Source organism: Choristoneura fumiferana, chromosome 16, assembly GCF_025370935.1.
Source record: "Choristoneura fumiferana chromosome 16, NRCan_CFum_1, whole genome shotgun sequence".
NCBI classification, from domain to species: domain Eukaryota; kingdom Metazoa; phylum Arthropoda; class Insecta; order Lepidoptera; family Tortricidae; genus Choristoneura; species Choristoneura fumiferana.
In genome coordinates, this window is record NC_133487.1 from 12,762,148 (window position 1) to 12,776,571 (window position 14,424).

Genomic DNA, 14,424 nt, shown 5'->3' on the forward strand with positions numbered 1-14,424 from the left:
ATCAGTCTTGCGATCCAGCGGGGAAATGCTGCCATGCCACAGGGTCCATTTTTAGATTTATTATAGTTTTAGCTTATTTAATTTTATTGTACCTAATATACCTTTTTTTTAGTTGGACCTGTAATATTCTGAAAATAAATAATTTGTAAGTAAAAAAAAAAAAAAGATTAAATTAATAATACTGGTAGAGTGTCTGACACAAAGCCAAGAAACTTAGTAAGTATCTAGTTAACAAAAAATAGACACTTTATTTCGAAACTAATAGTATTTATGTATTTTCATTTATCATATAAAGAGTCTTATTTCAATGATTTAATGTTTTAAGAAAATAAATATCTACCTAATAGGAGGATAAACTTTGGCGTCCCTATCGTCTCCAAATATTTGGTCAAAGGCAGAAATATTTTACAACAAATCTGTTTCTGGTGTAACTTAATCTGTTCATTAAACTAAAGGAACTCCATTTCGACATACCAAAAAGGATCCTCGAGCCCATTAAATTACTAGGGGTGGTCTGCTGACCCTAACTGATGCTAAAATTACACTAGGCACAAAGAAAATTTAAGTGTATTTTGGTTCAATTAGTGGGATAGAAAGGGGTGTGAAATTGCGCGAGGGATTGTCATTTATTTTAAGTGTGACCGGAGACTAAATTCACTCTTACTATTTCGTAGATAGACGATGAATATTTTCATGTGGGAGGTCCCAACAACGTGTTGTGTTCTTAGCATATAATTTTCAAGTGGGTGTGCCAATAAAAAGGGCATTTAATAGGAGCGATAAAAGAAAGGCCACTTACAAAATACATTTGAAGACATAATTATTCTAAGTTTTGTTTTTGTATAACTTTAATATGTCGTTGCTAGCTTATTATAACTAGATGATCACATAAGAAATTTTGTAAAAAAGCGTGCTCTTAAATATGAATAATTTAAGCACAAACAGTAATATTATCTTAGGTTCCTTGTTTTCAAAGGCTTAGGGATATTTTCGAGAAAATCTTAGCCTTTTGTTTTGCAGCCGAGCTTATGATTGGAGTATCAACATTAAGAACCGAGATAAGGCCCGTTAAAGTACTTCAATTATGCTTTCAAAGCGTTGAAGCCTAAAAGGTATTGTAGCTATTGTCTCTATTTCATAAAATAATTCCGGCTGAGTATATATCAACATTAGGTGAAATTATACGAGGTCTTGGCATCACATTTCTTATTTTGTTTACTAATTTTACAAATAACTAATAAAGTTTTATATAGCATTAAAGTAATAAGAACCCTAGCTAACTGTTGCCCGCGACTCTTTCTGCGAATATCGCGATCCCACGGGAACTTTGCAATTTTCTGATATACTTAAAAACTATCCTATATCCTTCGCAGTCTTAAACTACCTACGATCATACCAGATTTAATATTTTTGATTCTACAATTTAAATAAACAGACAAAATCACCTTCGCATTTATAATACGATCAAGTTTAAGGATGAGGATTTTTGGCTACAAAATAACAGCACAATTAAGTACGAAAGTTTTCTTTGCTACTTCGTAACTACACGTGCGAGATAGCCACGCCTGTTCGACACAAACACCACCCAGGTTTTTTGTGGTGTTTATGATAGTTGGGTCCGTGATAAATTTTCTTAATTTATGTGGAACTCAAGTGTACTCAATGAAAATACACGTTGCGGATTTAGTAATTAGGTTTTCAGTAATTCATAGATCTCCATAAAGTACGACGTTTATATTTGCTCACTGAAACTGAAACGATCTTTTTAGCAGTATTTATCTAAATCGAAATAAATTTACTGCTAAAAATTCATCTAAAATGTCGGAAAATTATCATAAGACCGAGATCCCATCCAGTGTATTTTTTCCTCTTGTAACAATATCGCATATTATACGCATACTTTCGATAATATTTCCACATCCTAATGGTACATAAAAACAAAATTATACTAGAGAAACAGGCGTCGGAGGAGCTAACATAAATTTCACTGTAACACGGCTAATCAACATAGAAATTGTAATTCGAATATCGGCCCCGCAATTACAATACATTTACATACAGATTTGGTCGGATTGAATTTCTACGGTAACAGCTAGCTTGTTGATTTGCCTAAAAGGAAAGTAATTGCTTAGATGGAATTTTGTTCACTCGTGAGTCGTAATGCTGTGAGAACGAAATGGCAAAAAAGCCAACGGAATTAAAATTTGCACTGTTGTGCTGGTTGAATATTAAAGGTTTTTTTCATCATCATCCCAGCTTATATACGTCCCACTGTTGGGCACAGGCCTCCTCTCTGAATGAGAGGGCTTGGGTCGTAAGTTCCCACGATAGCCCAACGTGGGTTGGGAACTTCACACATAACATTGAATTGCTTCGCAGGTTTGTGCAGGTTTCCTCACGATGTTTTCCTTCACCGTAAAGCTCGTGGTAAATTTCAAAAATCAAACTCAGAGGTAAGAGCCGGAGTTTGAACCCACGATCCTCTGCTTGAGAGGCCATAGGTCAAACCACTCGGCCACCACGGCTTCAAGGTTTGCTTAACAGTATGAAATTTCAAAAACCGTTCGTACGTTGTTTAGTTCGTAATTATGCTTGATTTTGAATAAACAACTGATTGTAATTAAAAATTAGTTGTTGTCCGTAACTCCGTCAGCGTAGAATCCGTTTATCGATGTAACGTGGGGGCTATGCAATTTTCCGGGATTAAAACTATCCTATGTAATTCCCCGGGACTCAAACTACAAAACACATCCAAAATACAAAATTATACACACACAAATTATTGTATACAAAATTTCATCATCATCATCTAAATCAATCCAGCGGTTTAGACGTGACGAGGTAACAAACAAACAGACTAACAAGCTTTCGCATTTACAATAATTGACTTGCTTATGTTCGACTCTTTGCCTCCGTCCTAAAGTACCATTCCTTTACTGGTGGTTGGCTGACTGTTAGCTCTTAAAATGACTCCCTGTCATGCCTTCCGGAACAGTTGTTCTGCAGTTCTAATCCCAATCCACTCCCTAATGTCCCCCAGCCATGAATGCTGCTTTCGTATAAAACAAAAAACGGCTTGCTACTTATTCCGTCGGAATTTCCAAAAATGAATTCTTCTTCTTCGTGTACTTTTATCGCCCTCAAGGAATATACTACCAAATATAAAGTCTCTGGCTACCGTGGCTTAGGATGTGCGTTTTCTGTCAGTTACGTAAATTTTTATTGTCATCTCAGTTTATATACGTCTCACTGCAGGTGCAAATTGGGTTCTTAAATCGAAATCTAGGAAAACCTTTAATGTTTTTGAAATATTTATCTAACGATACCCCTCACTATGAGTAAGAGTCCCCACTTAACCCTGTAATAAAAAAAATATTTTTATTCAACATTTTTTTTACCACTTTGTCAGCGCAGTAAACTTTCTAGCACTATCTAACCTCTCAACGGACGGATGGATGGACATGCCGAAACCACAAAGGTTTCTTGTAATCCCAAAAATAAGACTTTGTATCTTTCCAAAAACCAATTTTAGGGGTCTTTTTAGAGGTTACGAGTACTTCAGAAGAACTTTAGCGGCAGCGTGGCTATTCAACAATAGGTTATCAAATGCATTGGTTTCCAGCACCACTAAAACTCTTTCAAAGCACAAAACGTCCCATTGCTAAACTGCATAGAACTAATTGCTATAGCCACGATGATTGCTGGAGTGAAAAAGTATTTCTTTTTTGCGCACCCGCGTCCCTGGTTTCTGTGGGTCGAGTAATTTTATTGTGCCCAATCGACAATGGTACTGGCGCGTGCCATTCTGAGTGTTTTCATTGATAGATTTCTGGAGCGTATTGCGCCAACTGACGGATTAAGTGTGATAGCAATTGGTATTCATAGCGACAGCACAAGCAATAGGAAGGAGTTTTTGTCTTACTTAACTAACGTTCACCATGGCTTCGATCCCGTAAAGCATTAGTCAAATTCTTATGAGGATTTCCAAAAATGACATTATTATAATTTTCTATTTACGTTATGTGACGAATATCCGTGGAATGATGCTTCACGAGTCTAGATTTTGCGTGGATGCCGTAAGAACTTCAAGATAAATGATGTTATATGTTTTGTGATATTTGGACGCCCAGCAACGTACATATATCCCACTATTTCATCCACATTTCTTGTATAAACGTAGCTGTGATAAGTTTTCACTTCATTTATATGGACCTCCGCAAATTAACGTCTAATTTAATAAATTATTGAAAAAAGTACCATTCCGCAAGAAATACACTTTTTATGCTTCTAAATCGTTATAACTAAGAATAAGAATAATTTGTATCTATCTAAAAATGACCACTATTACAATATACCAGATGTATCATGAGTACCAAACTAGGCTGAGCCTGTATCTTGGCACTCAACTGAGTCGGTTTACAAATTTATCAATTTTATTAATTACACTTTGCCTTATAGGTTTTAAACTTACTTACAAAAATGTTATTATTAATGAATATAAAACAAAAAGGCAAGCAGAGCAACATTACAAATAAAATAACAAATGCAACATGCAGCAGTATACAAACGAAATGTGTGTGTGTTAGTGTGTGTGGTGTGTGTATGGGTGTGTTCTTAATCAAACAAAATAAATATAGCAAAGCGATTACCCAAGCTCACGTAATAAGTCAATTGCATAAAGCCTAGAGCGCGCAATATCATACTTTGCCGACCCTCTTTCTCATTTGGAAAAGTGTGATGCAACTCATAAGAAATTGTCTTTTAAAACACTCGCCATGTGGCTCCATCTCTGCAATATAATATATTTTAAGTTCGCTTTATTCGCTCAAATTTGGTGCAGTTTAAAGGGTGCATAATTTACTTTTGGGTAATTATTTTTCAATAGGGTTGCGCAGATGTCGTATTAAAATTAGGGGTTAAGCTAAGAAAATTTTCAGTCAATGAACTTTGGGATAAGTTTTGTAATTAAGTTAATATAACTGCGAATAAGTACTTCAAAATATTGTGTCGATATTGCAGCAAAGGATTTTTACTTCGAACTAAGTAATGTCTTAAAGTAACTAAATATCTTAATGCTAATGATAAACATTAAAATTTGGTTTTATTTTGATCTTAGAAATAAAACACAAACGAAGATATCATAGTATAAATTAGATTTTAAAACTTCAATATTATGGCTTTTCATTTGTCACAATCCAAAACTGGACATTTCTCGGCAATCCTCAACGATCTAACAAATGAGATTCGTTAATAGGAAAATCAGAAGGCAAATTCTGGTAACCGACGTCCTCTCTCACCCGGGCGAAATTCCAATTTTCTATACGTGACCTTTTCTACTCGAATGTCACAAGTTCAACAAACGAGGTGTCTTTGAAAACGTAATTAGAAAATTCCCAAACGACGGACGTCCCATTTTGCTTCCTGCCGGATTACACAAGCCAAGAGCGGGATTAGTTTTGTTACTGAAAATTAGAGATGAAAAATGAGAGAGATAGATTTTTAAAATCTACTTAAGTACAATCCAACACAATTCAAACACTGCGTATAGGTAAGCGATTTTTTTTCTTCACATCTCTTAAAACACATAATGATGTGGATTATGAACTCGTGACGAACATTCACCGAAGTTTTAATAATTCTTATATATAAATAAAATCTCGCAAACAAGCGTTTGTTTAAATACATAAACCTATGCTATCTATGTACCTATATTATGTAAAATAAAATTAAAATAGTAAAATTATTATAAGTTGTTACCCATCACGTTGGATATTGAAGCATCTAAAACTATATCTCAACTCGAATTATGTTTAATGTAATAAACCTCTTATTGTTTCACATTTAACTAGGATAAACTTACAAACAGTGTTAATTATAATTTTTATTAGCACCCGCTTTAAATTTGTAAATAGATATAAGTATTACTAACTACCAAACTTTAATGATGTTAAAAACATTCCAATATACATAATATAGTACTAGTAATAGACAACTGAGACCAACAATCCATTGTAACGCAGTTCCCAAAGTACATATTTACGTAGGCACCAATAGTTTTGTGTAAATATGACATTAATATAACGACCCATCACGTTCCCTGCCGCATACTTGAAAACTCAAACAATTTGGAAGTCCCTAAACTTGGTATTAACTTTGACATTAAGATACCAATGTGTCTAAATCTCAGTTTATATTGCTGTTGTTTATTACGTAATTTGGGACATGGGAGTTCCTGGGATAATTAATAGGTGGTTAATAATGCAGTTCTGTAAGTATAACAACAAGTAGCTACACGACTGCACAGACTTTTACACGCGAACGCGACTAACTACACATGGGAATAGAGTAGTTACGACGTTATGATACTGACAGGTACCCCCCTACTACTGATACTACTGGTAGATGACCCTAGACGTATTACATAGGTATTTATCCAGTGATTTTAGTAACATTTAGGGCCTGTTTCACCACTCATCGATAAATTTTATTTGACAGATGCCGTCTCCTGTCTATTCGGACAAAACAAACAGAAACGGCATCACGGATATCTGTCACAAAAAAATAATCAATGAATTAGGGGGTTAACCTATTAATATTTATTCAATAGGTCAGAACTAGGTCTTAGGTGGTTAACTGCGGGTATCAGCGAATGCAAGACATTAAGATTTTCGCCTGCTTGGTGGGATTTTCTGGTGGATCAGACGGCAAGCCACCTCTGGCGCGTAAAGCCACAGGAGAAATGGGTTCAAATCCAGTCCGAAGATCCTCTTCTTGTATATTAAAAAAAAACTTCATGAAAAATCTCCTTAATTCTTGAATTCTTCTTTTTTTTTCTTGAATAGACATCTCAAAATGTAATCTTTATTCAGATATAAAATAATGAAATAAAGTGTAGTCTGTCGCGACGCAATTCTGTAATTGGTTTAGATAAATTAACGAACTAGTTACAAAGAGTGATATCCCTCGGGAGACAATTTAATTGTAAACAACCCACCCTTTGTTTCAGCGCGATTGTTGAATTGATAATGAATGGTCCACAATTATTTACCACTTTCCTTTCGTTAATTGAAGGTAGAAAAAACCGCTATAAAGCTCAAGCTATAAAGGTAAATGTTACCTAAAGGATTAGGGTACCTATGTAGAGCAAACACCAAACAACCAACATACACACATATTACATCAGTGTTGTTATTTACTGGAATAACAATAGAAAATTCTAGATTTTTCTTAACAAAGGCTCTACAAACTTGCTCACGCAATTAGCAAGTTGAAAAAAAATATTTTTTTATGTCATTGATATAATTATGATCTGTAGCATCTGTTTTCAAAAAGAAAACCATTACTTAAGTATACGTATTTAATTATCTACTCAAACTATGAACAATTACTATCACATGCAAAACAATGCATGTGAAATGCGCTACGTACGTACCAAATGCATGGTATCGACAAGCTCAAAGATATGGAGCGTGGCTTAACTGAGCAAACGGACCGTATGATAAGCTAAAGACTGCATAAATCTACATAGCAAATACACTGGCGGTGACACAACGACAAAAACACGCGCCAATAATCTAAATGCACTATGAATAATAGCAATATCCATAAGCGCTCGCAGCAAAAATTATCCCCTCGAAACATGAACAGTTGAAATGAAACAAAAAAATCCAATACACTACTTGGCCAGTGCTGCATGTTCTGTTTCATCGCTGTTGATATCACTCAATGTATTTCAAAACTATCGACTCGTTCCTAGTTCCCGTTACATCGCTTTGCCTTCTTGCAGAATGGATGCGTATTAGGCTTTGTTCACATAAACTTATCTGCCTATTCAGAGTTAGAGCGTGAAATGAACGCAACCCCAACAGGATTTGCCTCAAGCTTCGTCACCCTTATTTTTTTGTTCATCCTTCCATTGCAAATTGCACATCCGTGGAAAGGCTGTTGCGTGGAATGACAACGATTACGCTATACAATGGAGCACACATTCTTGCAATGAGAATACTATAGTGTGCGCTTGCTTGGTAGTGGGTATACGTATTTTGTTAGCTATCTTGTAAAAATGCCTGTAAGGTGCGGAAAAGGAAAATGTGTTAGTAAAAAAATTGCGATTTTTTCCAAGTCATCATCAACCGGAAGACGTCTATTTTCGAACCAAGGCCTTTGCCTTTGAACAATGAATGACAACTGACCACTAGCATCCAACGGTTTGCCGCAACTCTCGCGATGTCGTAAGTCCACTGGTCACCACTCGAGGATATACGCCACTTTAATTTGCATATTTTTCAAACTTATTAAATATATTCAATTAAAAACAGTCCTATACTTAACAAACTTACCTACATAAAATAAAAAAAACTTATATGAAATAAAAATAGAACCTAAAACTAAAAAAAAGTACCCCTTTTTCAAACTATGTCAGTGACCATGTCAGTTCTTCAGCGATACCTTTCCGTTGGTCAAAGTAATGACATTCAAAATTAGCACTTACAAACAGGAAGAAAATTTGTTACTCTTATTGATCCTACAGCTTTCATTTTTCTTATACTTAGAAACGATTATTTTCTTTAAGAAAAGGGGCACTAAATGCCTGATAAATGGGGATAACTCAAATATCATTTTTTTTTAATATATTCTTTGTCCTCTTACAGTGAAATGTCACCAGCAGGGTGCCCTAAGGGAAGCACATTATAATATATGCACTTACAATATTCTGCGGTGGGGTTTATATTGCGGTATTACGTATATTGATGGAAATAAGACATTAAAGCATCAACTTACATAATTTAAAGTCATTATGCATATATATGCGAAAGTGAGTTTGTTTATTTGTTCCGCTTTTACGTTTCACCTGTTGAACCGATTGCTATGAAATTTTGTATACATTACGTTAGGAAACCAGAATAAATAAAAGAATAACCCAGAATTATTTATCACATTCGAATGGTATTTCAGTTCAAAAATCAAGCCTTTTGTATACCACATACCTACATCGCAAATGCTACAATTCTATATAATTGTTACTTTTAGTATAAGAAAGTTAGTAATTTTGACGATTTGTAGCACTTGTAAATTTTGTGGTGCAGGGGGTAGGCCTCAGCTGTTCGATTTAATAAGAGTCTAGATTGCTGACTGGAAAGCGATGTTAACACCACGATGCGGGTCGGTCGCAATCACTTTTAACCACAGCCTGTACGCATATGACAAATACTTAAGCTCAATCCCTCATTAATCAGCCTTCGGCAATCCCGATAGCAATTAGTCCACACGTGATGAAACCCTTTTTATTCGAGCCTAAAGCGCCCAAGGCATCAGATACGGAACTTGGTTGTTAGCAGAACGCGACGAGAGGTCCGATATGTACACGGCGTAATTGGGGTGAATACGCTTTATTAGCGGATCTGTTATGAACTTGTAGATAAAGGGACCTTTGAAGGTTCAATGTAAACTGTTTAACTAGTCACTAGTTATGAGCTCAATTTAAACTCAAGGATTATTCATGTATGGATCACATTACCCCTATGAGGATTCTGGTATGAGCTAGCGAAATTAATTGGAGTTTTAATTGTGATTTATTTCACGTTGCCATGACATTTCATTTATAAACCTAAAGTAGACTTTGTATGCCTACTGAATAGACTTGATACATACGTCATTTGGTATTTTAAAATTAAATATATTATGAATTAATTTGTAATATGTAATGTATCTAATACTCTGTATAGATCGAAGAAGATAACCTAACCAACAAAAAAAAACTGCCAAGAGCGTGTCGGACACGCCCCAAATAGGGTTCCGTAGCCATTACGAAAAAAATAGGTAATAATTATTTTTCTAAGGATTTCCTATTTTGTACTGAATATTCTAAATTTAGGTATATTTATTTGGGCCCAAGCCCTCTTATTCTGAGGGGAGGCCTGTGCCCTGCAGTGGGACGTATATATATTTTATACCTTAGCCTGCTATTTACTCTTAAACTTCTAATAATTCTCAAGAAAACTTAACCGTAATAGTTTTCCTTGTAAGTTTGATATACTTAACCATCCTGATTTTTTTCAAATTTTACCACCCACCGGTTTAAAAATTCAAATTCAAAATTCAAATGATTTATTCAGTAAATAGGCCGCAATGGGCACTTTTACACGTCATTTTTTAAACTACCAGCGCTTTCGGAAAGACCATCATTGCCAAGAAAAATGCGCCGCAAGAAACTTGGCAGAAAGTCATTTTTTCATAATAATATAATTACAAATAAAATACTTAAAAAGTATATTATACAATTAAAGAAAAAAAAATACAAAAAATAATAATAATAAAAATACAGGGATGTATGGGGTCCCTTAGTTACAATACTAAACACTAACTGTATCTAAACTATATCTACGTTCAGTGGAAGTGTAGAATGCTTCCACCGTCATAAATTTTAAAATAATAATAACAATAATTTAGTTCTGAAATATACATTTCAGGTCAAGTAACCATTAAGCTTTTGGATTTCGAAGGCAAGTTCACGTCTGCCGCCCCCAAAGTTAGCTCACTAACTTTAGATTTTAAGAGCGATTTTAAGTTGTAAATGCCAACATAATAATATTTGAATGTCCAAAATTAAAATATCGTACATACAAATCTGCTTTATTTAATGCTCCTTTCTCTTAATATCATTTATTTTACATACTCTAGTAAATTTTAAAACTCGCCGGCCACTGCCGCGGTACGCTCGCTTCGCTCGCTCGGCTCGTGCGGTGTTGTGGTCACAGTTCTAACCTAACCGAACCAAACATTTTTGGTAATTCATGTTCAATAGGTTAGTATTGCGTCAGGGCGCGAAGCGCATCAACTGAGCGGAATAGGAGCTCCGCGAAGCGGATCTCCGTCGACCCTGTCACATGATAGTTCATACATAGGACGTTCGGTACTCTGTACTTCGACATTTTGGACTTCGATATTTATATCTGTCGATGTCACTTTTGTAGATGTATATATTTTCGATATATTGGACGTAGGTTATTTAACCATTCGACAATATAAGCTTTCGTTATTTTAATTTTCGATATTTCGATACAGTCGATATTTTAATTTTCGATATTTTGAACATCGACATTTTACCCGTAGGTATTTTAACTTTAGATATTCAAATATGTAGCACTCAAAAATGGCTTAACCGATTTTGATAAAACATGTCTAAGAACCATCGCTAGAAAACCTGCTTTCCAAGAAAAAAACCGCATTCAAATCGGTCCACCATTTTAAGAGCTACGGTGCCACAGACATACAGACACACATAGCGGTCAAACTTATATTATAACAACCCTCTGTTTGCGTCGGGGGTTAATAAAAGTAGATACCAGAGCAGAGGGAACGCCATCATCGTGAACGCACACACCCTTGAAAAAGAGCATCGGAAAAGATCAAAACCAGTAAGACCGCTCCTAACCTAAAATAGTGATTTGAATTTTTTTTTTAGTTTTACTAGACTTCTGTTCAAGAAGTCTACAGATAGATGCCAAAATTCAGGTTGATTGACATGACATACTAGGGTTCATCCTATTTTTGTTGTTGTTTGAACAGAAACATCGTTTTTGTGGTATTTTATTGTTTGCATGGTGTACCAAAAATGACCACTTGCAGCTCCCACCTACTTCAAAACAAAAAAAAAACAGATTCTATCACGCCAGCCGCAGCTCATAACCCGGAGTGGTCAAAACCCGCAATACCTTTCAGTCATCGGCCTCTTCGAGAGTCTCTTAATGCTGCACGACTCAATGACCACTCTGATTGCAAGCTCAAGCATCGACTTTGAGCCGGGATCAATCGCCGCCCGTTAAGCCACCTGCCTGGGCCAGTCAGCACGGTCCACTTGCTACACTCATAAAATATTTTCCTCGCGAAACGGTAAAGTGGTTCATTGATCGTTTCGCGATGAAACTTTAATATAAGTACCGCGGACTAATAGCCCGAACGTGACTCGAGTTAGGGGGTAATTTTGCAAGAGGACCTTAAGAATATCATACACCAACAATGTGGATGGTGGTATGCCGTAAGTCTGTTCGTATTCGACAACAATTTAATGCTGGCTCGGCAATATATTTGACGCTAATCGATTTAGGTTTTTTAATTGATAATTATAACACACCATATAAAAAGCATTTGAAGAAACACACAAAACTGCGATTTTGCCAAGTACTTACCTATTGCGAACGCACATATGCGTCCAAATGACAGAGACATTTTAATTTATTGAATCAGGCGTTATTTTGTGGAGGTCCATATCAATGAACTGAAACAATTACTTTGCTTACCCACGACCTTATGATAGCTACGTTTAATTTTTTTTTTTTTAATAGCCTATATAGTGTCCCACTGCTGGGCAAAGGCCTCCCCTTTCTCCTTCCACTCGTCTCTGGCTTCGGCAAAATACGTTTGACGTTTAAATAAATAAATAAAAAAAATATCACGGGACAATTCACACCAATTGACCTAGTCCCAAAGTAAGCTTAGCAAAGCTTGTGTTATGGGTACTAAGCAACGGATAAATATAGATAAAGATACATACTTAAATACATAATTAAACACCCAAGACCCGAGAACAAACAGTATTTTCATACAAATATCTGCCCCGACACGGGAATCGAACCCGGGACCTCAAGCTTCGTAGTCAGGTTCTCTAACCACTAGGCCATCTGGTCGTCGTCTGGTCGTTTATGCGAAAAATGTGTGTTCATGCAGATCCTCCACCTCCACACTGTAAGAACACACACAAATTACACAAACCCATCAATCACCACTTTAGATCAGATCAGAGACTTTTTAAATCGGCACTAGAAGAAAATAATGGGAGGGGCCTTTGTCTTACAGTGGACGTCCTACGGCTGATATTCAGGGCTCAACATTTGAGTGCGGATGACGTCAAATCACACATAGGATGATTTCAAATAGTCTTTCCAGATTCAAATTCAAATTCAAATATTTTTATTTGCAATTGCAACATTTATTTCGTACACAATTACCACTTATCAACCTCTTTAATTAAACGGTATCGCCACTTGAAATGAGCAGCAGAACCTAACGTGTTTGACTCACATTGTCATTCAGATTAACAATGAATAATTGACGTTGTGATTGTGTAGTTGTTGTATTTTCACAATTATGTGTACGATTGCTAAAAATTTCATCTTTCCAAGAATCTTACAATTTTTCGTTTTTGTAGGTACGTGACAAAAACGTGTATTGCTCTTGCTGCGATCAAAATATAACAACGAAGATCAGAAATATCAAAAGACATTTGGAGACAACCAAACATGCCCTGAATTAAATATTATGCAACACATTTGACAACATCAATGTATTTTATGGCTTTAATACATCTACTTTTATTATAAATAATAGTACTTTACGATAACAAGTTTCATAAATGTTATTTTATTTACCACATCATCCAGTATGTAAAGTTCGAGCCCTGCAGTGATATTATTTCTATGCAGACAATGGTCCAACAACGCAATAGTACGACAGTGGTAAAAAATATAGAGCTGTTTATTTGTTTAACTCATACCTATTTAGCAATATAAAAGATCATATTATAATTTACTTGGCGAGCACGAGGTACTCACCTGTGACGATTATGGAAAAAAAAAGAACCACATTTTGCACAATTTTTTGTCCAAGCTTTGTTTTTTTGTTGAAGATGCATTAAATTTTTTCCCGACTTTAAGGCATAATGCGGTCCAATTTATTCCCCCGTCGAAAGGTCTTATCTTGAATGAGAGTAGCTTGTTTTAATGTAGTTAATTTAAGGCTCTGGCGTCGGTAACGATTTCATTGTGATGTTATGTTGTAGGCCTCTAGCTAATATTGCTGCAATAGTCACTGGGAACTGCACAATTAGCTGGTTCGCTTTATGAAATTTCGTCTTAATCCTTTAGCGGGTGCAATTCAAAGAAATGTATAAAAGAAGTTATGATTAAGTAAAGCCCCTTCTCTGTAGGTAAAACGATATGGAACTAAATAATTTTTAAACTAATTATTTAAATAGATCCACGGGTCACTGCTATTGCTGCGATCTTTCGATAAGTAGCTACGCAATTAACGTGTGTTCATGTAGCTCACCCACCTCTGTAAGAACACACAGAAATCACACAAAACCAACTTTCGCCTCCACCACACACTGACGGGTTTTGAACTCAACCAGAGTTCATCCTTAGAGCAACACAATAGAGCAATGCAATAAAATTTGAATTTAATTGAATTGAACACAACCGTTCTATACAACCTACGGGTTTATCTACGATGATAAACCATGAATTTATTTTTCTCCACTTTAACTATTACTTTCACCTCCAATTTTGTTAAACTCCACCCCTGTGGAGACTGGAGACTAAGTTCTCCGCACCAGCCTAAGCCTCCGTTAAGAAGGCCTGGGCCTGG